Source organism: Lepeophtheirus salmonis, chromosome 6 (genome assembly GCF_016086655.4).
Source record: "Lepeophtheirus salmonis chromosome 6, UVic_Lsal_1.4, whole genome shotgun sequence".
Classification (NCBI taxonomy): Eukaryota; Metazoa; Arthropoda; class Copepoda; order Siphonostomatoida; family Caligidae; genus Lepeophtheirus; species Lepeophtheirus salmonis.
In genome coordinates this window covers 51,593,204-51,619,113 of record NC_052136.2, presented here as the reverse complement: position 1 = coordinate 51,619,113, position 25,910 = coordinate 51,593,204, and the positions used below count along the sequence as shown (strand labels likewise).

General features: G+C 29.3%; 1 non-coding gene across 1 annotated transcript; it reads right to left on the bottom strand.

Annotated features, from left to right (window-relative positions):
• Window positions 1-10,230: 10,230 nt before the first annotated feature.
• TRNAR-CCU (transfer RNA arginine (anticodon CCU)) lies at window positions 10,231-10,303 on the bottom strand. The gene has a single exon. It is a non-coding gene; the product is annotated as a tRNA-Arg (tRNA).
• Window positions 10,304-25,910: the final 15,607 nt, after the last annotated feature.

Here is a 25,910-nt window from a genome sequence, read left to right as displayed (position 1 = left end):
TATTTGTTACCCTGATTAGATGGGTAGTGTGATTATCCCGGTTTTAGATTTTCTTGTTTTATAAATGAACTTAGTTTGATCTCTTTATATACGTACTTAATCTTTTTACCTTTTAGTACTGAATTGCTCTTATCTCGAGAATATACCCTTTACTACATAATCCTTCACGACTCCCTATTTATTCATAAATGGGTGACGATGTATTTTACGTTCCACCTTAATACATAACAAACACCGATTAGAAGAAAAGAAATATAAGCTTCGACAGCTGACAACCAAATACAGTGTACACAAAAATATATAGTGTATTTTGTTATCAACTGTCTTTTTGATTTGCTCCTTCTCTCCCAATCAATGTTCTGACCGTTGATTGGTTCAAATATAATGAGCTTCTTTTCAACTAAACACTGTACAAACAAATAAAGTTATACCTGAGTACAAAAAGTCCAATAAAACTAACACTATCTGAACAAAGCATCAATTGTATTTTGTTTACTAAAGTCCCGTGAGTGGGTCGCATTCCGAAATTTTGACAAATCATAAACAAAGTTTTTTCTCCTTGTTGCATCGATCTCCCAATATGTTGAATATTAAGACGGTCAAGTTCTTGGTTTCTAACGTAAGTGTTGTATATATATATATTATACAACTTTAGGACTTCTAACTTTCTCTTACATAACTATTACGATTTCATTGGACCAGTGTTCGGAAGCCAAATCATTTATCTCCAAAGGAATAACTAAGAAACATTAAACTTAAAGTGTCTCTCGAGTTCCGTCGCCAACTCTGACTAGCTCATATCTTTTTTTTAAAATTTGTATGTTGTTGTTCGTATCATATCGTATGATAGTAAATTGTAAGATGAACGTCATCTGTGGCTGCTTCAGAATCTCCTTCGTGTAGATGGTAATTAGGAGTGAGTGGCAAAAAAATTGAAATAAAATCGATTATGTATGTTCTAACTTTTTTCGCCAGTTTTTAAATTATAAAAGTATAAATTGATGTTTCAATGAATTATGTTTTTCCTTCTTTTTGAACGTTAGAAGTCTCAACCCTGACTGTACATATAAGAGAGAAACTCCGCTTTAAGCGAAATTCAATCCCTTTCTTTTGTTGGGCAATTATGTGATTATCCGCTTCCTTTTTCTTCATTTATGTACTTCACAAACACGAAATTGTTTTTGAAGGCTCTGTACCAATAATAATAAGGATAAGAAAAATATCACCATTAATAACTTACTCAAAGACCATAATGATTTTGTTATTGGTTTGGACTCGGGAACACGGTAGGTACAAAGATTTCTTCAAAATACAGTGGATACCTTCATATCTCTTTATTTTAAATAAAAAAACATGTATTTATACATACATACATAGTATATTCAAAGACGTAATGCCATTGGATGAGCGAGTACTTTGAAGGTCGACCTGCACATGATCAAATAAAATTAATAATAAAAAAATCTCAACATGGGTACTGCTTCAATATTACAACACATTATGCATTTTTTTCTTTTTTAAATCTTTCTCTGCCAAATCATGAAATTGCTTATGAATTAAGATATCGAATTGGCAATAAGCGTATATTAAATTATTATTTTATTTAAATAGTTTTTTGCTCTAGGGTGAATCTGTCAGGACTTTATGTTCAGCTAGTGTTGTATCAGTCTTTCTTTAAGACTGAAGACTATTTTCAGTCTCGTTCCTAGGGGTGACTGTAGGACTTTTTTTATTTGCATTTTCGGATTAGTTTCTGCATTTTTTTCCTGAATTTGTAGTTCCTTTTTTATACATTACTTGGGCATCACTAGTTATCAAAACAATTATTTGTTTAAAAATGAAGAAAAAAGAGCACTATTCTCTTTTTCTAATCTCAAAGTAGTTATTTATCCATACTTTTTACCCAGATGAATAAACCACCAGTAATTTACAGGACAGACATAAAATTTATGGCATTGTATTAATAATTCTTGTTCGGTATACCGAGGTACTGAGATATTTAAAAATGTACTATACTCAATGGATATTAAAACCGGGACTTGAGTGCCATTACGTCGTATAAATATTGTCCTGTCGATCCCGGAGACTCCCAAATTTTTTAGTTAGAAAGTTGTGAAAACTGCTACAAAATATTGATATCGTGACAACACCAATAGAATAAAAGTGCTCTATAACCAAGGAGATTTTAAGTTGAAATGAATTAACTAATAAAAAAAAATTAAAGTTATATATTTTTTTTATAATTAAATTATAATCTATTTCAAGAAACAGTATTCATACTAATAACTACCTTAATATTTATATATCAGCACAATCTACATCACATCTCAAATCTGTGGGGATATTTAGAACTATTTTTTATGCCACAAACCACATGGAAATCCTTTTGGGACTTAAAATTTAATCTCGATGGTTTGAACCAGGGATGCCCAACTTTTTAATATAATGAGGCGCATTGCCTCTTGAAATATTCAAGTGGACACAGAACCTATTAGATTAAATTTCATTACTAATGGCTACATAAAACAAAACAATTGAGTACATATTTATTTCAAATTTAGACTAAATATAAAAAAGGCTAATCTGGCAACCCTATTCAGGGACGTCCGTAGGATTATATATATTTTACAAATATTTTTTTTTTTTTTTTTGGGGGAGGGCTCGGTTTTTGGCTCCTGTGAGGGAAGAAGAGACAAGACAGTTGAAAAAGTAAGGAAAAAAACAACATATATATTATATTAAGTCATTCACTCACCCTTGATGTAAAAATGCCAAAGGATAAGGCATTTTAAGAGTGGTAGAAAAAAATACTGTATTATTTCTCTACAAAAATCCCATCTATAAAAATATGTAAACTTAAAAAATACTCTTCAAACCATTATTAATGACCCCAACTCCCTAAATTAAAAAAATAATTCTTTATTATTCTCGGTTGATATATTACTACGAATTGAATAGTGTTTAATTCCACAATGTACCAAAAAATTAAGAAAACCTTCTTTGAGTCAGCTCAATTTATACTCATATTATTAAACACCTTATACATATTAATTTATAATGAATTAACTTATAGTTACTACCACTTTAATGTATATTTATGACATTTCTTATAATTGGTCACTTTTTATTTATTGGATCACATTAGAACACTATTCATTGTTATAACTTTTATTTTAATAGTTACTTAAGAAGTAGGTTTTATATTGTCTTTTTATGTAGCGTTTAAACTCAATTTTACACTAATTTTTAAAATTATTTTAGGCTAAGGTATGGAATTGTAGATGCATGAAATAGCTTCTTTTCCATATTTCCCCTTATGAAAGGAAATGAGAAAAAAATCACACCTATTACAAGGGTGGTCTAGTTTGCTACCTCAATGTGAAGATGGCAGCACTCATAAATAAAAGCTAGTCACATATATATAGCATCTGTTGACAGTTACTCACCAAAGTTTCACCTATTTTGGACGTGCAGTTGTTATACAAGACACTCACATCAACTCTCTCAAACGACTGTTCCATAACAACTGTGCATCTAAAATAGCTGAAACTTTGGTTAGTAGCTGTCCACAGATGCTAGGTAGATGTGATTAGCTTTTATTTACGGGTGCTGCCATCTTTACGTTGAGATTGGAAACTTTTCAGACTACCCTCGTATATTCCCCTAATGTGGGAATAAAAACTCCGGATGATTATTCCATATCTCTAGAATTGCATAAGACAAGATTCTAACCTGAAAAACGTTTCACACAAAATAATAATATTCTACACCCTTGTAGGCTCTGTAACTTTATCAATTTTCATCTATAAAATAACGCGATTCAAAAGATGAAGATAGAGCAGTAGACAATTTTAAACCTATCAGAATTCAAGGATACCTGGTGCAGCAAAAAAATATTTACACTTCGTTCTGCTACATTAATCAAGGTTTTCGTGAGTGTGGCAAAAATTGTCCGGTTAAATAAATAAACAAAAAAGAAAAAAGAAAGAAAGATCTTCCTAAGTGTTTTAGAAGCTGAGAAAATGCCATCTGAACATGACCAACGAATTTTGGTCATGAATCTTTTGGAGGCTAGCAAGAAGCCAATGGAGATTTAAAATAAGTTAGGATCTCCAACACGTTCCAGACATGAACGTGGTGTTCCAAAAAAAATGGTGTGCCTGCACACACGTCCAAAAAGCCCCAGAAGTGGCTGGAGGGCATCTTGCCTTTCTGGGGAAAGAAAATGTGCCCCCCTGCCTATTCACCAGAGGCCAACCCATTGCACTCACTTGTTGTGTGAATGTTGAGTCAATAGCCTGCACCTTCCGTCAACCAAGTATCAACTACATCAAGGACACCGTCAACCAGCACTGGGATCCCAAGACATCATATGAGTTATTTTTATTTTATTGACATAGCCTATTACAACTGGAGGCTGAAATACATCTTGATGAAGTTCTATATTGAAAGTGTAAAGATTTTTTCGCCACAACTGCTATTCAATTTTTACATTGTTTGTACTTCTTTCCTTTCAGCCTCTTTAGTTTAAATTTCTTACAAGTATGTAGACTCAAGAGCCAACAATAAAATAATTCCTCGTACTCTTGAACTCAGTGGAGAAATGGTTGCCAATGGGATACCTTTCATGTGGCAGCAGGACTTGGCTCCCTACTAGGTCTCGAAAAAAAGTATTCAAAGGCTCCAAATCAATTTTGATGACTTCATCTTGCTGGAATTTGTGGTCAAACGAAACTCCGCAACACCAAAGACGAACTTATCAGTGAGATAAAGAACGCCTTCCAGGATTTGCCAAGGGACCGAGTGGGGAAGGCCTGCTCGTGCTTTGGGACTTATATATTGACTGTAATTGAGGCTGGAAGGGATTTTATTAAATTAAATAAATTAGAATCTATCATGCTTTCAGAATCTGGTTTTATTATTTTAATCTGATAACTGGTTGGAGAGATAATTGCATTTGAACAAAATATTCTTTTTTTGCCTGGGATAGCTTGTGCACCCTTTAAATAATTAAAGTTAAGATTTCTATAAATTCCACCAATACTCTAAATTCTATAACTTTACCATTCACCACTTTTTTAAAAAAGATTTGAAAATTGTTCTATCTTTATAAGGTTAAAATTTTTAAAAATCAGAGACCACTAACTTTAAAATATTTTAGATCATGGCTGCCTTTTTTTTTCATCAAAAAGATAACAAAAAAGGGATAACATAAGTTTTGCATAACTGTCTGAAAGATTCTCAATGATGTACAATACTTCACTATTCAAAAATTCACAAAAATACTCATTTCTTCATCTTTAAGACCTCGAAACTCAAAAGAGTTGGATTGAGTTACGGATCCAATGTTTCATTTCTGAGTAGGACGACCATTAATAATCTGTTTCCTCGAGGAATTACCCTAGATAAGTTGTAAGTGAATTCTCCAAACTATCTATTATCTCCTTCTTCCCTCAATGATGTTACAGGTCTTTCATTAAATGTGTAATTACATATGGGCTTTAGTGTTTTTTTTTTTTTTTTTGCTTTTTGGTTATTTGAAATGGTTATATTTTGCACTTTTAAATCTTTTTCATCTACTGCTACTAATGATTCTTCTCTTCAACACGGGCCTTCAACATAAACGATGATCATTCTACAGATGTCGACTATTAGAAGTCAAATCGTTCCTTAAGAATGAATCTATATATATAAAGTAATAATTTCGTTATATGTAGATCACGAAGAAAATATTTCGCGCAAAAAGAATACAAGTATGAAATATAATGGATAAGTAAGCACGCTCATTAATCTAAATATGCATTTCTCCATTTTTGGAAAGAACATGCTAATGCCATCATAAATACGATTATGAGTATTATTATAAGCATCTCAACTCTCTTTCTTGTCCAATTTTTAACATACCAGAGCTCCATAATTATGCGTCTTATTGTTTGCTGCTTTTGAAACATGATCAAAGTAAGCATGTACATAAATAAATAAATTGATATCTAGTTCTCATTCAATGAATAGTATCTTACACATTATTATTATTATGGAGGAATGTCTGTAATCCAAGTTTAACGAATATCTATATTAGTATATCAATGTTTGTCCGTTTGGATGTTTTAATGTTTGAAAAGACATCATTTTTGAGTGTGCATTTAATATCTTAAATACTAAATATTGGGAGGGAGGAGAGAGGGGACTACCCTTGTTGTATGTAATATCATCTCCTGGGCACAAATATTCTAGAGACGCCATATGTTTTAAGTGCCTGTTACCGAACTGAGCCTTTTAAAAAAGAACCGAGATCGAAGACCGGAATTGAGACCAATAAATCTGAACCGACACCAAAACCATTGAAATGAAAGAACCGAGACCAGAACCGATAAAATAGCTTAAACTGAACCGGGGCCAACCGAATAAACTGTCCTAATATACATGGATTCGTTATTTTAACTATTGCATTCGATTGTTAGTCGAACTCGAAACAAATTCGGCTTTACACCCCAAATTTCTGAAAATTACCCCAACTCGACCGAAATATTTTTTGGAAGATTCTACATTACTTGAACCTGAATAATTAATCAAAACAAATTGAAATATTTGAGTTATGATGCGCTAATTTTTTATTATAAATCAAAAGGACTTTTCTTTTTTTCTTATTAAAATTAATTATAAATAGAAAACCTCAAAACTTGATCTTGACTTAGCTAGAAAATTGGTATATTGCTCTAACTCAAACTAGATTCAACGCATATCTCAAAACTTAAACTTATCGAATCCTACACTAGGAATTAGTTACTTTATTAAGTAATAGATCCACCATACTAGGAATAATAATTAATTATTGCATTATCCTGATCACAAGTAGTCTAAATTATTCTTCTCATTCTTTACTTACTGCTTGTACAATTTGGTTAGTTATGCAAGTTACAACTTGTACATGATAATTAAAGACTATATCCAATCGAATAAAATAAGTGAATCAACTCCAGTTGAACCATAAAAGAAGCCCTAAAAATAACATTCAATTTTCCATCATTTTGCAATCACATTTAACGATCGGTGTGTGTATAAGAGCCTAACTTTGAAAGTTGCTCCCGTGTTCGTGATTTGTACACAATATAAGTATGTGAATCAATAAATGTAGAAGATAACTCCTTCAGAAATTCTGAGTGTTAATTTCCATTTTTCATAAGCACGCTCACGTGTAGTTAATCAATACATAGATGTTCTCTCCTCTAGAATGAAAAAAAAAGAAGAATCATAACAGCTTGATATTTTTATTAATATGACGGATGAGCCATAGAGTATTTTAATCTAGAAACTTAAATATTCTCTGACTGAGCTTTATATACCAAGGGCGTCCACATTATTTTAACAATTATAACTCTACATCTCCGTCCTTTATGAGTACACATAAATGTTCAATCAGGTTTTGAATATAATTGAATCGATTTAGGAAAGGAAGTTCAATACTCTGGAATTCAATAATAATGACAACTGCTAAGGAAAAGGAAATTCATTTTTCAGATTACCAATATCAAAAATACGGTCCAGCTCAAGAATTTTCAGGATTAACATAACTACCAAACTGTGTTTTTATGTAATCCGGAAAGTCATTTTTACATAAATAACAATTTAATCCAGCTTTTGTGTCATATTAAGAAAGAGGAGTATATTTAGTGATGTAAATTGCATGTATTTGGTACATTCAAAAAAAAAAAAAAAAAAAAAAAAGACACGGAAAATCAACATGGCAACCCTGACAATTTTGAAAATAATAATATTTAGGAGCCTTCATGGATAGCTGTGTGACAATTTTGAATTAATCCTGATCCCCCTAAATTTTTCTCCAAGAAGGACTTCTAAAAATGTAATATTTAAATTTTTTTATTTTTTCAAAAGATTTAATATTTGACTTTTTTTTTATTTAATTTTTTTTTTTTTTTTCAAGATTTAATTTTATATTGGAAATTTAATTTTGAATTTTTTTGTAAACAACTGTGGGTTTTAGATTTCTTTTCCAAAATATTAAATATTTAATTTTTTTTGAAATTTATTTTAAAAAAATGAATTTTCCTTCTCTAAAAAATGTAATATTTAAATTTTTTTCAAGGAATTTAATTTTTCAAATTATTTTCCAAAAAAAAATTGATTTTTTTATTTTTAAATCCACAAACCAATACCTGCTTTAAATCCTAGAATAGTCTCCTCATGAAAATTAAGGAAAACAGCTTGAGGAAAATACAATACATCTTTGTTTTATTTCAAAAAGCGAGCCGTGCTTCATGATGAGTTTTATTACAACAGTGTCTTTAATATCCCACTCAACCTTTCCTCCGGAAAGAAATAGGAATAAAGGCCCACAATCAGTTGTTGGCAAATTAGCTAATAACTTTTTCTAAATACGGAATTACTATTCAATAATTGTTGAGAATTGTTCAGAGCTTAATAACAAGAGCTAATTCAGCCAATAAAAGTTCAAAACATTGAAGAGAAGAAAAGAAACAGACATAACGACAGCTGGAAAAAAAAAATGCAGATTATATGTTCTCCTCTTAAACATTCTTCAAATTGTCAGGGTTACCATGTTGATTTTCCCCTTCTTTTTATAACATGTCCATTATTCAAAGGATTTTCATCAGTAAGTATGTATAGCTTAAGGATGAAGTGACATCAATCTAATTAAGACATAAAACTGTACCATAATAATTATAATTTAATCGCGCAATCAATCCTCAACCCTTAAGACTCTGTAATATCTAGGAAGGAATTTGCAATTAGATATAAGAAAAGGGGTTTTGATCAAAGATGAATAATAAAATGCACCATGAATAAGTCATTAATGAAGGTATTTTTATGCTCCTATTAAGACAAATAATAAAAAAAGAACCTTAATAGTGTCCACAAGATTATATATATATATATTTATTTTTTTCGGGGGCGGGCTTTTTTATGTGAAAAATTGAAAAATTAATATTTTTTTGAAAAAAATTCTAAAAATTAAACTTGAAATTTTACATTGTTCGGAAAAAAATTTAAAACTTAATTATTCACAAACAAACTTTTGCAAAAAATATTCAAAGACTAAACTTTAAATTTCAAAATTTTTTTGCAAAAAAATTCAAAACTCTATAGTTATTCTCAAAAATACAATTTTTTCTTTAAAAATCTGTAGTTATTTACAAAAAAATTACAAAAATCTATACACATTTACAAAAAATTCAATTTCAAATAATAAATTTTTTGGCAAAAACAATCCACAGCCATAGACAAAAAATTTAACTTTTTAGAAAAAAATTTCAAAAATCATATTTTTAATATAAAAACCATATAGTTATTTGCAAAAATATATAATTTTTTGAATTTTTTTTTTGTAGTTATATACAAGAAGATATATTTTTTAGAAGAAAATTTCAAAAACTTCTTTGAATAAAAAAGTTAAAAATTTTATTATTCTTTAAATAAAATTGAAATATTTTAAGTTATTGACAAAAAAATAAAAATTTTTGAAAAAAAATTTCAATAATTGTATTTTAAATATTAAATTTTCTTATAGAAAGCATAAATTTCCTTAATTTAGAGTAGGCTACTGTGTCTCCAGCCCTCTTCCTGCAGACACCCGTGCTTAACGATGAGGTCGTACTACCGATTTACATATAAACATCCGTCAAATTCCTTCTATTGGTTTTCACAAAAGACCTTTTGATATATGACCCATAAATAATTCACTCTAGTACATGGTATGTAATTAAATATAAAGAAAAGATAAAAGACTTTACGGTATTTATCGTGTGATCTGCAGTATGAACATCGAAATGTTTACATTCAAATAATAGCCATAAAAATAAATACTTTTCCACCTCTTTATGAGTATGAAAAAATACATTCAAAATACAATAAAAAATAACCCCTTTGTCATGATGAGAAGGTTGGTTCTTCATTGTAAATAATAATATAATCATAAAGAGTTGACATTCCACTTATTCGCATTCTATTGTAGGTCTTTGAAGATAGTCAAAAATGACTACAGTACATACAACTGTATTGTATATCTACAATGTACGAAGTAAATATTCAACATTCTCATACAGAATAAGATATACATTTTTGTCAAGTATGAGAAAATAAACATTTGTATCTTTCACCCATTTTTAGAGAAAAGCAAATAAAAAACCATATCCGTTAGATGACGCTACAATAAAATTATTACAGCTAGTTGAAGAAAAAAAATTAAAAATTTACCCACGGGGGGACTCGAACCCCCAATCCCCGGTTTAGGAGACCGATGCCTTATCCATTAGGCCACGCGGGCGGATGACACAAAGTGAAAAATAACATATATTAAACAAAGCTTATTATTATAGGTCTTCAGATTTGAAGTATATTTAAAGCCATTACATCACAAAATAAATTATCAGATTGATTAATGTTTATATCAATTAAAATACTAATTGACATGAGCATAAAGACCTCACATAGTATTATTATTATTAAAATTGAATGTCAGGAAATTCTTTATCGAAATAAATTATAATCATTTTGATATTGACATGTGCCATATAATTTAATGTCTATAAAATAAGTATAATTTATATTAGGCGGCCTCTTGGGCTTCAGGCAGACCATATTGTTTTCAATGACGTCCGCAGGGGGTGGGATGAAGGAGCTGTAGGAATTTTCGCTTTTAACTATAAAATTTAATATTCGAAATTTGATTTATTTTTTCAAATTTTTTTTCCAAAATATTTCTTTTTCAAATTTCTCTCCAAAAAATTAAATATTTGAGCTTTTTCTTATAAAAAAGTTATACTAGAAACTTAATTTTTTTTAAGTTTTTCTCGAAAAAATTTAATATTTGAAATTTTTTGATAATTGTTGTATATTTTTGAAATTTTTTTGAACAAATTTAATTTTTTTGTGAATCGTTGTAAATGTTTTGTAATTTTTTTCCAAAATATTTGATATTTGAAATTTTTTGTAAATAGTTTAGGATTTTTGAAATAACTTAATAGTTCAAATTTAATTCTCCAAATATTTTTAGGATTTTTGAAATAACTTAATATTTCAAATTTAATTTCCCAAATATTTTTCCAACAAATTTTAAGTTGTTAAACTTTTTTTTTTAATTCCAAAAAAATAAAAGAATATTATTGGTTCTAAGATATTAAGCCCTGGCCTGTTTTGCCTTGCAAAAGTTTCGCCCTCATACATATATTGTAACATAAATGTATCTTCTACATATAACTTAGGATTTAAAATTAGTCTCCCCCAATTGGAGTCATTTGTAATGCAATTTTGCATTCAGTAGTGTAAAATGAGTACATTTAATTCAAGTTTAATATATTTTAAAATAGAACGTATCAAACGGTTCGAATTCATTATGATAGGAAACTACAACTATTTCATATTAATTATTCCAATGCTATAATTAATTACAAAGGACTTCAAGTTGAAGTAAAGAAAGACCTTAAATTATATGTGGAAGATACATTTATGCTACAATATATGTATAAGGGCGGAACTTCCACGGACAGAACTTCCAGTCACGCATCCTGCTTAAACTCCTGGTCCTATACTATATCCCTTATAATAATCTTATCCTCCCATAATGAATCAATCAAAATTAAGCATATTATGCTTACTTATCTTCACGGCGGGTAGGATAATACCATTTAAATTGATTAGTCCAGCGTCTTACCCCTTCGGTTAGAACAGAACACTAAAATATGATATTGAGCATTTTAGTAAAGGAAAAACATTAATACACATTTTAAATATATGTATAATAATAGATTCTCTTTCACATGAAGAAAAAGGATATAATGGGCATTTAACTAGAAAAATTCCTTCATTTAAAAAAATAACAAAAAATTGCAAATTTGATATTAATCATAGATCTTGATCTAATACTTAAAATATGACAACTTATTTTATCTTATTCCCCCGTCTTCTTGTTAATCCTCCACATTTAATATTTAAAATATATGTACATTTTTATTATTTCTACAATATAAATTCTAACCAAATGAATATATTTTATATCTATATATACGTATTATATATTATTTAATCAAATGAAACTCTTTGATATAAGAACAAACAGCTGTCATTTGTTAAATGTACGTTAGAAATATGAATGTTGTATGAACATGGGGCGAAATAAGATGTCTTTGCAATACATTTTTTAATGTTTATTCGCCCACGTTCAATTAAAGAGAGGAAAATAAATATATTAAGAGAAATATTATTAATATTATTTTGTTCTGTTCATTTAAGAAAAACAAGATTTATAGAAATAGATACCGAGACTGTTCACTACAAATGAATATAAAATACCTTTTATGTGAACGAAAACAACGCTGTAAAGTAAATCTTGTCCATCATAATTCATAGGGGAAAAAAGATTTGATTCTCGTTAGCAGGGATGTAGCTGTCTCCAAAGTTTTAATTTTTTAGAGAAGGGTCCGAAGGAAGTGGGCTGGAGGGGTTGTAAACCACCCAAATTAAGGAATTTTTCCTTTCTATTGGAAAATTAATATTTGGAAATTTTTTCCAAACAATTTAGTATTTGAAATTAATCATTGAAGTTTTTTTCTAAAAAATTTAATTTTTTTATGTGTAGCTGTAGATTTTTGAAATTTTTTTCAAAAAATTAAAATATTTGAAATTTAATTTAATTTTTCAATTTATTTTTCCTAAAGAAAATAATTTTTGAGAACAGTTACGAAAAATTGAATTTTTTTTCAAAAAATTGAATTTTTGAAATTTTTGACTAAAAAATTTACCACGATCCCTAAGTTTTAACATTCACTACTAAATTTTAAGGATGCGTTTTACTGAAACACAAAATCTGTACATTGAACGTTCTTTGCTAAATGACGTCATCAAAATCAATCTTCACTTTTTACTAAAATAATTAATAATCCAATTAGGCTTAAATTTATTAAAATGACACATTACTTTTTTTCATAAAAGCTTTTTCTAAACTAATTTCCAATCGTACTAGTTGACGTCATCATTATAATGACGTAGCTTAACATATCTATTATGTTGACAAATAAGTTCTGACAATAAAAGAATTATTCAATAATAAATATAAACAAAATATTACTTGAGCTCAGACTTAACGTTGCACGGCACTTGTGGCTTATTTTGATGTATTTTGGGTCCCTCCTATTCGATTTACAAATGTGTGAGAAACACCATATGTGCGTGATATTGGATGGAAGTGTGTGAGTAGAGTCTGGACGTAGTCTCATAACCATAAAACCTTAAAAATTTTACATCTCTTTCGAAAGATCTAACAGTTCATAAAATCCCTCAATTTCACGATCAATGAGGACCAATAGTAGATATTATTAGATATACATATACCTATATTCGTAGCTATTTTTCAAATTTATTAGTGCTACAATGGAAGGGATCAACTGACCGGAAATGGAATATGACGTAACATGTGTAATAAATATTTTTAGGGATGACACTCTTAGAACTTCGAGTACGATGCATGTATATCCAGTATCTGTGCCACAATTTTTTTTTTTCAAACGTAATTTTCTCTCCAGCGAATTTTCCGATTAAAAAAATAAAAACAGATTCTAAAAGCTAGATGGATTTAAATTCATTTTGTTTAATAAAATCTCCTCCAGCCTTAATTAAAGTCTATAAACGAGACCGAAAGTGCAAACAGCCCTTCACTACTTGGTCCCATGCCAAATCCTGGAATTCTTTCTTTACTGTTGTAGGGGTTTCTGTTGATTTATCGTTCCATCTGGCCTCACAAAAAAAAAAAAAAAATAATAATAATCGGATTCCGATCCGGTGAGATCTTGTCAAAAAATTGTCTCGGAGTAAAGACTCATCCCGCAATAAATTTGCCTCAAAATCACCTTTAGAGTCCTTAAATTGCATTCTAACCTTGTGAATGAACGTCTCACTGAGTCCCAGAGTTTGAGCAATTGCTATGTTGTCGCTCATGGCGCGGATTCCCAGGAGGGCTCCGTTCTTTTTCAAAATATTTGGGACAACAAATTCGTCAATTGATTCAATTTTATTTTTCAACTAGAGCAGGTTTGAACAAGCTATTTAACAAAAAAAAAAAAATATGTTGCTTAATTTCCTGTATGTCCCTTGTGTAATTTGTGCATAGATACAATGCCTATTCCTTTATGGTACATTATAAATCTTATTATTCATATAATTTTGACAACGTAAGTAATTGTCTAGATTTTGTATTTGTGTCTGGGATGGAATAATATGAAAGGATTTATGATACCTTTTGTGTCTTTCTTTACTTTTCAATTGTATGTAATTAATTTGAGGATTGTGTTTTGAATATGTAATGAGAAGAAACTTCTTTTTTTCTCTCTCTAATTTAATGGTATTTTACATGGTGGTTTCACACTCTTCGTGGTTTAAAGTCACCAAGCCACATAATGATACGAAAGAGAAAAAAAAAAAAGATTTCTCCTTCTTACCAATAAAAATATGTATTCATTCAAATGTTTAACAAGTAATTTGGCAATGAACCATGATGGAATAGTTAGGTCGGCACTAGGGAGCTATAAAAAAATAGTGTTTTTACATACATATATAATTACTATTTTAAATGCATCATTGTACAAACTTACAAAGATTCTGCCTGTATCATCTATGTATATATAAGAAAGGGTTTAGTGATTAGTGTTTAGTGAATCATGGTCAATTTAAATCATCTTTCAGTTAAGGATTATTCTATTTTTTAATAACTAGTTGATTTAAAGTTAATTTCGATTTCTATAAAAAATTACTAGTTATGTGAAAGATAATTTTGGGGTTATTGTTTTTTTATATTGTTAAGTTTAAGTTAATTAACTTTAGATTAATTTAAGTGAAATGAACTTACCCAACCTTAGTTAAGTTATTATTAATTTGGATATCAAAAGATAACTGTTTCAGTTAGTCAATTGAGAGATTTATCAAGGCTATATAATAAAGATGATTCTGTCGGTGAGTTTGGCTGGGATTTTCTACACTTCCAATTGAACGATCAAGAAAGAAAATACAGATTCAAACTCCCAACAACTTCTGTTTTGAAGCGAAAAAGCAATGCCAGGGAAGCTTGCTTTGTGTGATAAGCTAGGTTAAAGTTAAGATCATGCAGATTAAAAAATTAACTAGTTCGGTGCAAAGTTTATTTTGATAAATAAAAAATGAAAATCTAAGGTCTAGTTAAAATAACGATATTTAAATAATTAACTAGTTAAGATAAAAGTTAATTAACTTTCACCAAACCTATGTGTGTCTTTTTTTGTTTGTTTTTTGTCCTTTTTCGACTTTTCCTCTACAAATTCCTTTAGTGTTCGATCCCAACGTTGATGTGTTAAACTTGTATTAGTTTTTCTTAAGTTGAAAAACAATAATAATATAAAATATAAATTAAGAATGGTTGGGAATAATTGACTAAATTAGCAACCACTAATGTTCAGACTCAATCTGAAACCATTTATTTTTCGTATGGGAATTCAATTATTCTTTAGGCTAATTTGGATAGGTCCAAACCAAGGTCTTAAACTATAAAGCCTATATAAAGAGTATTTACACATGTTTTTGCCCCACCCTATCCCATGTTTGCATTTAGTATACATAATGCTTATACTTTATTAAAGCTGTTGTTCAATATTCCAAAACCTCTCCTCCATTCTACTTAGGGCCGGTACTGGGATTAATATTACTATTATTTTTTTGGGGGAGGGAGATTTTTGACAATAGATAAATGACCTTTTTTTTAACTAAAAAAAGACAATTAGACAAATAACTTTTTTTATACAGGCCATTTTTTTAAAAATTGGCAACAATGAATAAGTTTTAATTTCAAATTGTCACAAAAAGAGAAACCAATTTTTGACAACATTCATGCATATAACATTTGATATAAAACTTTATCTTTTCGACAAAGTTGGAAACCAAAAATAACTGAATGGTGTATTAAAATCTGAACACTTTGAATTTTAAACTTTAACGAGATATAATTTATTAATTAAGAACAGAATTTAAACGAAATTAATACTATAAATATATGTGTTTCTGAGCTCTCTTAATCATTGATGTAGCCATCCTTAGCGGCAATGATGGCTTCGAGGCGGCGGCGGAAGGCCTGGCCCCAGTGCTAGCTGACAGTGGCTTTGAAGACATCGGAGTTTGGATGACGGACACGGCAGGCCTTTCTCTCGACATGCACCTAAAATATGTAGTGGAGGTGGTTGGCATCTAGGCTGTAGGGGAACAGAAGTGTCAAAAAGGGTTCGAAATAACTCGAAAGAGTCTTATAACGGAATAAATGGGGTTCTTTCATTACTGGTGTAAAAAGTGGTAGCTTGACCATCACAAAGGTCTTTCCAATCACTTTTTTGATAGCTCTATGGACAATTTTGTGTGAAACTCCGAGATCTCTTACATTGCCCCTCAAGGACTTGAGGGGATTGGGCTGTGCTATTTTTTTAAAATCCATCGGGTTAAGTTTGACCTTTTTGACAGAGTCCTTCCTTACTGACGGCATAGACTTTGGTCCTGGAGACACCCAACTACCAGGTATGCACCTATGAAATGATACTTAAAAAAACGTTTATTGTGAAAAAATAATTTCAAATTTAATTTTCAAAGTATGCACCTTCGCTAGCTACACATTATGCCCATCTTTCAGGCAATTTATGGATGCCCTTCTAAACAAAATTGTTCGTCTTTGGCTCCAAACTAGCCATTGGATTCAGAGTGAGAATCGAAGCGTAAGTCATTGAATGCGTTGCCCATCGATGAAAACAAGTGATAATTGGAAGGCGGCAGGTCTGGTGAGTAAGCTGCATGAGCAAGAGGTTCCCAGTTGTACGATTCAAAAAGCTGGCGGGTGGCTATAGAGCGATGCGGTGGTGCTTTGTCATTTAGAAAAATTATTTTGTGTTGCCTGGCTTCATATTTTGGCGTTTTTGGCGTATAGAAGGGTTCAAATCGGTAATTTTGTTGTTAGCGATCACCATTAACATTTTGACCGGGTTATAGAAGGTCATGCCTACAATTCAACATCTTCAAACTTTTTTGGTGGCCGGCCGCCCTCTTCATTTCTCACGTCAAAATCACCACTTTGGAATTTTTCAAAACACGTGAAGCACTATGCACTATGTCCGTAAATCGTAGTTTGTAGGCTCAAAATTAGACATTTCACAAGCGAGGTTAGTGCGTTTTGAGTGAAACTATACACACAATGAACTATATATTGTTGACACATGTAGAAATAATAATTTAGATTTTTGGACGGGTTTATAATGTCTAACTGGCGATACCTAGGAACCAATTGTCGAAAAACTCATATCATAGGCTTATACCTAGTATTTGGAATGTGCGAACGGAAATTCGTCGATCACGTTCATTAATGATCTTCTCAACTTGTACGTAAGCTAGAGAGCTCAGCTTTTTTTTTTTTTCTTTTTGTATCTTATTGTTTATGCTGCAATAAATCGAGATATGAATGCATTTCATATCCCTCAACCTTAATTAATTATCAAAATTAGTAAGTTTTAGATTTTAATAGACCACCTGGTAGTCAAGTGGTCTGTAACATCCTTCAATATCCCCCCCTCCATTCTCACAGACTTTATCTTACTGTTTTGTACGAGCTTAGTACATGGGCAAATATAAGTAGATATCGAAATTGTTTATCTAAATTAATGTCAAACATGACCGAATTTTACTATAAGATAGGTCCAGACCAAACTTGGACCAAATTAGTATATCATAATAATATCACATTTTTTACATGATTAAGAGGATTTATATAACTCCAACCCCTTGAATACTTTTAAAATGCATTTGAATACTAAATAATTAGTTATTTCAATAAATAATGTGAAAAATTAAACCCTTAAAAAATATTTTTCCATAAATCTTACTACATTACTAATGAGCATATCCGTAGGAGATGGGTGGCAATTGAGGAGAACCCATCAATATTTGGGCATTTATTTTTTTATAATATTTAAAAAAACAAACAGAAATGAAATTTAAAAAATAAACGAAATATAAAAAATAAAAATAATCAACAAAAATACTTTGATGAAAAACGGTCATCAAATAACTTTATAACACTAAAATATTAAAAAACTAATGACAAATTTGTATAGAATTATTTATAAATATTTGGATAAAATAAAAGTTTTCCTCCTGGAAAATTCAAATTTTCAACGGCAGTTATTCTTAACCTTTTTATTACTGTGGAGATTCCCCTAGCTTACTTTTTTGGATGGAGAGGGGCAACAAATTTTGCCCGTATAGGATTTGAATTCAAAAAAAAAAAAGTTTTGATAACTACTTCTTCCTCGTGAAGCCTCGACTGTGAATCACTTGCCTTCGCACTTATAATGAAAGTAATACTGAAAATTTTTCATTTTTTGTAAAAAAAATTAAATATTAAATTTAAAAAAATTAAAAATCCACAACTAACAAGAAAAAATCTCGAAAATCCATAACCATTTACAGAAAATTAAATTTTGCGGAAAAAAATTGAAAAATCCACAGCTGTTCAGATAAAATATAACTTTTTGGAAATTAAATTAATTTCAAATATTTTTAAAAGAAAAAAGTTCAAATATGTATAGTTTATCACAAAAAAATAAATTTTTGGATAAAAATTTAAACATCCATTGATTGCTATTCACGGAAATTAAAATATTTCGATTTTTTTTTTTTTGAAAAATTATATGAAATTTCAAATATATAATTTTCTAGTTAAAAGCAAAAATTCCTTAGTTTTGAGCGCTACATATTCTCCAGCCTACCCCTTGAGGACGCCCCAGCTTGATTTCATTATTACAATCCCAACTTATAGAATCTGCATGTAGTTAGGTACAACTAACATATGAACAAAATATAACCAAGTAATAGGCCTTATTTAAAGGAAATTTTGCATTAGACGATCCTACAAAAAATAGACATATTTTTAACAAACAAAAACAATAAAAGTAGTCCTATTGTGCTTGTAAATAGGGTGTCCCTCATTCGAACTAATGTTTTAATTCCTCCTTCACTAAAACCTTTTTTGCTAAAAACAATCATAAACTGACTTTGGTGAAGTTTGAGGATTCTCAGGCCTTTTTTTATACGGTACAAAGTTTGTACTATAAACTAGTGATAGGACGATTAATCAGGATCGGAGAATCGGCTGTACTATTCTGGAATTGGCATCGAGGAAATACTGTTAAATTTGCGATTCCGATTCTTATATATTATTATTTATTACTGGTATTAAACTATTTATTACTTTACATAGTTATGAAAAAAAAAATTATATATATCCGTCAAGATATAAAAAACAACCATGTGAATTTCTTACTTGAGTCTAATAATTTCATAAATATTGTAATTAAATAATTAATGATAAAAAATGCTCAAAAACTGAGAAGACACAAATTGAACAGAAACTAAACGTGAACAAAAGTATTCTAAACACATGGAGCTGGGTAGATATTTTTATTTTAGGAATATGTTTTGTAAAGGGATCAAGGAAATCTAGCCTTTGCAAAATATGCCTTTGGAATTATGCCGTGAGATTACTTACCTTTGGAAAATTCTACCTGAAAAAAGCTCGCCGACAGAGGCATCGTCATGCTTTATTGAATGTAAATATTATTCACATTAAATATAGTAAGGAGATATAATTTATCAATTGTAATTCCTAGAAGTTTATAGGAAAATGGAATTTTTTAAGTATTATTTAAAGCATTAAGGAATCGGAATTGGCATTATAATCGGCATGTTGAATTTTTACTAGAATTGTATCGAAATCGGCATAGGATTTTTTTGGAATAGTCCCTCACTAATACAAACATTTTAATTGTTTATTGAATGCATATTTAGGTACAAATAGATAAATTTAGGGGCCTTTTACCGTCTTAAAAAGTCAAAAATTGTAATTTGTAGATTTTTAGTATATTGTTTATGAGATAAAACTAAACGTCACTTTGTTTGTATTAATTTTAGGAGTTTCAGATGTCCTCAATGATTTAAAATGTCACAAGGCAAAGGCACTACAAGGTGAGAACATTTTTGCTATGAACGTTTGCACTTTTAACGTATTCGTATTTGCCATGAGACTTTCTTGCCTTGTACTTATTTGGCCAAACGACGTCTTTGCCTTCGATAAAAATAAAGAGGTTTGCTATTGTAGTTTTTACCGTTGTATTACAGCTCTAAACACTTGTGGTGTTGCTAATCGTAAAAAAGATTCTTTTAAATAGACGTCTAACAATGTATTACTCTGCTAAATTAATTTAGAGAAAATTGACTCCCTCAAATGATCTTACGATGCAAACAAGACTTTTTATGCAATCCTCATATTTTGAGTGAAATTATCAAATATAATCATAAAGTTACAAATTAACATCACAGCAATATACTTCAACGCTAAATAAATATGAATTGATACCATGATTTATAGTTGATATCAGAAATAAAATATTGGTGATAATATATACATATAAACTATTTTGTAACGCTACAGTGTTGGCTTGTAGCAGAAGTAATTCTTTGATGCCTTCCGAAAAAACTTTCCTATTAAAGTTTGAACAACTGATAATTGTGAATCCGTTATTGATATTTTTTGTTTCTAATTTCTCAAAGTTAGAATATAACAGTAAACATTCCAGTAACAAACCTCTTATAATTAGTATTTAATTTATTATTATCCAAGTCGAAAAAATCTCAAGACGAAAACGTGGGAGAGCAAAATAGTACAAAGCCAAAACGGTGGAAGGATAAAACACAAATAGACAAAAGCATTCAAAGGCGAAGATATCTCAAGGTGAAAGGGTCACAAAGCAAATACGTACAAGGCAAATCCTCCTGACACGGTGTTGAATCTGTCTAAAAATACCAATCAGTCAGTTCCTAATAAAATTTGTCTGTCTTAGGAACAGTCCTTATCTGTCTTTTATGGTAACTACATACAACAACACCAATGTTGTAGTTACGAACTAATTCCTTTCAGCTGTTTAGCATAATTTCTTTCAAAGGGATAAGATACCTGAAGTATAAACTAGGAGTTGTGTGCCTAAAACATATTATATTACGTTCTAGCTATCATTTATTATTTTTATATTCTTCATTCCTAGCTTTTAGCTTCATTTTTAGCTCCTAGGATTAAAGAAAATAAAAAGATAGCTAGGGCCATAGGACTGAAAGGGTAATTAATCGGTCCTTAAGACAATTGAATGGAAAAAAGATCGGACCGATAAAAAAATAGACTGAAAGGTGGAGGTAGTTATACTGATTAATAAATCGGCCATAGGACCGATCCAATATTAAAGTAGGTATGTTACAAAAAATTCAAATTCAATTTTTCCTTTTAATTTTTATCAAAATGACTTTTTTACAAGGGTAAAAAAGACATTTTGATACCAAAGTCCTGTCTCTAGCTTTAATATTAAGGAAGTTATGACCAATTCATCATCGAAATTTCACGCCTTTTTTTTCGTAGTTTTTATGCTATAACCTACACCAAAATCTGTATTCTAATAAAATATGATATTTCAATAAAACAATGCAACTTTCTTAAGCGTCAAGTGAATTGAATGACATTTCCAGGAATTACAAAATATATTATTGTGCAAAAGATGATACTTTTAAATACCTGCAATGGAACTGTATAATACGAAATTCGAGTATATGAATATCTTTCCACGCTCTCATGGCAATAAATGATAGTTATTGAAAAAAAAAAAAAAAAAGAGGTTAAAAATTAGGACAAAGTACTTTTATATTACGCAGTAATAAAGATTGAAGGTATTAATGTCGAGTTAAAATTTATGTGTTTTCTATTAACAAATTGGTTGATAATTTTACAAAATACTGAATAAATGAATGTGTCATTGACCATTATATTTTTTATTTGATCCATCACACTTTATTTGTAGTTTTGAAAAATATCTTGAGATGACTTATTTTCTAAGCAAATAGTGCCATTAAACAATGAAACAGATTCAAAAAAAAAAAAAACTTTGGTAAAAGATTTTAAGTTATCTACATTAAATATAATTGTTTTTTAATTGTGTTTTTCCATTTAAGTCATGAAAATCCAGCTTTTCTATAGGGATCCTCAAAACACTTCTATACTTTCGCGTACGTCTCCTGCAAGTTTTTTTCTCTCTCCGTTAAACGGCATATTGTAACATATTGAACTAAAGGTGACTAATCTATAGAGACTCCAATCAGTTCCTCAATAACAAGACCGTGATACCAGCACTATTTTTAAATATTTTTGACTCATATATATCATATTAAGGAAGGTGCAAAATCAATAAAATGACCAATTTTGGCCAAAATTAATCATTTATCTTAATGAAAATGGCAAATTTGGGTCCAAAATACTCCTGTCTTCTAATATAAATGCTCTAAAATTCTCTTTTCATATTAAAATGACCTATACTTCATTAAAAATGGCTTGCGTAGCCTCAAATATTGCCAAAGACAGTTTTTGGCTTGTATCTTGCTGAAAAGATCTAAAATCAAGAGAGTCTGATATTTTATAACATTAGGGTGGTTTGTTTTTCAATTTTGTTCAAATTTCTATAACGGCTACTTCGAAAAAGTTGTAATATGGTAAGAAATAACTTATACAAAATTGCATTGCTGTCAGAGGTCATTTTTAGGTAGTGCATCAAGTTCAAAGTTTGAATGGAGACTATATTTATTTATTTCTGCAATTGAGGTTAAAATACAGCATTAATCATTATTTTGCATAAATTAATGATGATAAGTATTATCCTAACCAATAAAAAATATTTATAAAGTTTTCTTCTAGAGCTACACTAGGGAGCAAAAAGATAGAATAACATAATTTTTCAAAATGTAAAAAAAAAAAAATGATGCGCGCTATACGCAGATTAATAAATTTTCCTAACTTTTTTTCTTTTCTTTTGTTCCTACAACAATTTCAGAAAAAATAATTTATCAATTTTTTTTATTGGTTATAAAAATATCTGTCCAAATAATTATTATATATATATATTCACTAACTAAAGATACTTTAAGATGTGGTACCTAAATATGACTTTGTAGACCTATGTAATTTTGTATAGGTTGTTTGCAGACTATATGACAATATTCCGCAATAGCCGTAATCGAAATTTGAAAAAAGTTGAAAATCCAAACCACTCTAACGTACATAGTTGATGTGAGAAACAATCCTCCTACAAAGAGAGGTAAATATGATGAAGCACGAGATTAAATTAATATTTTTGCTCGTTTGTATTGTTTCTAATATATTTATTATGTTGTATGTACAATGTATGTTCTTGGTACATAATAATAATATTTATTTTTACATGTAAACCATTGTCATTTGCCTCTTTTACCTACCTATCTTCTCCTCTTTCGATTATAATCAAACAACAAGGAGACGACTCTCTAAATGTTACAATCATCATACTTGTTATTTGCAATCTCTAAAGCATACATGTGTATTAATAGTGTACGTTAATATCAAGATTTAAGAGTAAAATGTTAGTGATGGGACGTTTCAAAAAAATCGATTCTAGAAGAAATTCACGAATCTGATTCTTTAATATCTAAATAATAGTTATTAAATACCATTTTGCCATCAGAGGCGTCCGAAGGATTATTTATATCTGAAGGGTTTTTGAAAATGAATTTATGTATATATCATTTGATATTTAAACTATTCACAAAAAATTTCAAAAATCCATAGTTATTCTCACAAAATTAAATTTTTTTGGAGAATAATTTTTTAAAAGTTCACAACCAATCACAAAAAAATTCTAAAAACACAACAGCTATTTACAAAAAGATAAAAATTTTAGAGAAATATTTCCAAAATCCACAAATCTTAACAAAAAATTTCAAAAATACAATTTGATATTCAATACATTTTCAAAATCCATAAGCTGTTCACAAAAAATTTCAAAAATCCTCACAATAAATTAAATTTACAAAAATTAAATTTCTGATATAAAGTTTTATGCATAAAAAATTCTAATATTATATTTTTGGGAGAAAGATTTAATAAATTCAAAGTTAACTACAAAACATATATTTTTGTGAAAAAAAAATTGAAAAATTAATTTTTTGGATTTTTTTTTTCTTAACTTAGAAAAGTAATTAATAATTTAATACAAGTAATAAATAAAAATCGGAATCGGAAATTAAATTAATCTTTTCCCCTCTAGCAATCCCGATTCCGATTAATTGTCCCATCACTACAAAATATTGTTTAAAATATGAAAAACTTTGTAATAGAAATAATAATAATGATATTATGTGCAATATGTTCTGATTTACCGCATAGTCTATGTATTTACTACGATAACGACTCATAGAAGGATATCTGGGTGGCATTTCCCTTATTGTAATCACCATTGTTTCCTTGTGTGACAAATGAGCAGTAATGGATTAAGGCCTTTTTGCAATGGGATAACATCTAATGGCCATATATGTATATTGTAAAATAAACAAAAAATAATATATAATATAATATATTTCTAACTAAATTATAATCATCTTATTTCACAATTTTTGTTAAATAATTTTTAAAGAAAAAATATGATAGGATCAAGCTATGTGCATGATTTATTGAACTACAGAACTAAGTCTTTATTAGTAATAAATAGAAGTTGTTTATGGGGTAGGTATATACCAACATAGAGACTAAGAGAGAGAGAGAAACGGATAAAATGTTAAAGAGGGTCACGTCCAATTGAACAAATTATTATTATATTTTATGATATTTTGATTATCGAATTAATCTACGATAATATTTGGGTATTCTTCAAGGTCAATAATCCTTAGGTAGGTTTTTCATCACAAGTTCAAAAAAAGTGATGTATCTACGTGTGTAAAAGTGTTACATGTTAGACCCGGAACGGTATTGTAGTAAATCCATCCGGGTCCTTTTATCAGAAAAAAGGTTTCATGCAATTATAGGAAATATGTTGTGCATGATATTTTTTTATGTGAATAAACACTTTAGATTTAGGCTCATGTTGTAAATTTCAGTTCATGATTTCAAACGGCTATCTGGGCAGATATTTCAATCCAGATTCTGAGTTTTAACACACTTATGTACATTAGGGTAATGACAATTTTTTTATTTATGTAAAACATCTTGCAATCCAGCAACTTTTATTTTTAGTTTCGTATATTCGTAGTATTTTTGAAAAAGAAAAATCCCGTAAAGTAAATTTTTGTTTAAATCTGTAATTTTCAAATATATACTTATATACGAGTATATAGTCTTTTTTTTAAAGTCTACTTTGGTGACAGAGCATAATTGAAATAGTTTGGGGGGGTTGAGGGTTTTTTCTAGAGCAAGGGAAATCAATAATTTAATTCCCAAGCAATTCTGTATCTTTAATCAACAAATTTTGATCCCATCCTTTCGTCGCTTTTCACTGCTGAATAAAGAATAATATAGTTCACAATAATTTGACGATTTCTTGGCATCCCATCAAGATTTAAAAGTCGATCAACCATTGAAATATTAAGATGTTTTTTTGCTTCGAACAAGGAGGAAGATATATCTTCCAAATTGAATAATTGGTCAATATAATTCTATAATAATTTTAAGATTTTTATGGTTTCCAAGAAAAAAAATATATATATTTACTATATTACTATATATATTACTAAATTATTAAAATGATTAAAAGACTTCCATTTAAAAGACTAATGCTGTTTATTTAGTCTTTTTTAAATATAGCAGTAAATTACTTTGGTTCATGCTAGCAATTAGTATAAATATAAAGGAAAGTGAATTTTAAAATCTTTAGAAACGGGAGGAAATTTTTCATATATTTATAAAAGGATTTCATTTATGACGATAATTGTTCCTCGTTGTTAAGGATTAAGTTATTTTCGAAATATTAAAAAAATGAAATCGG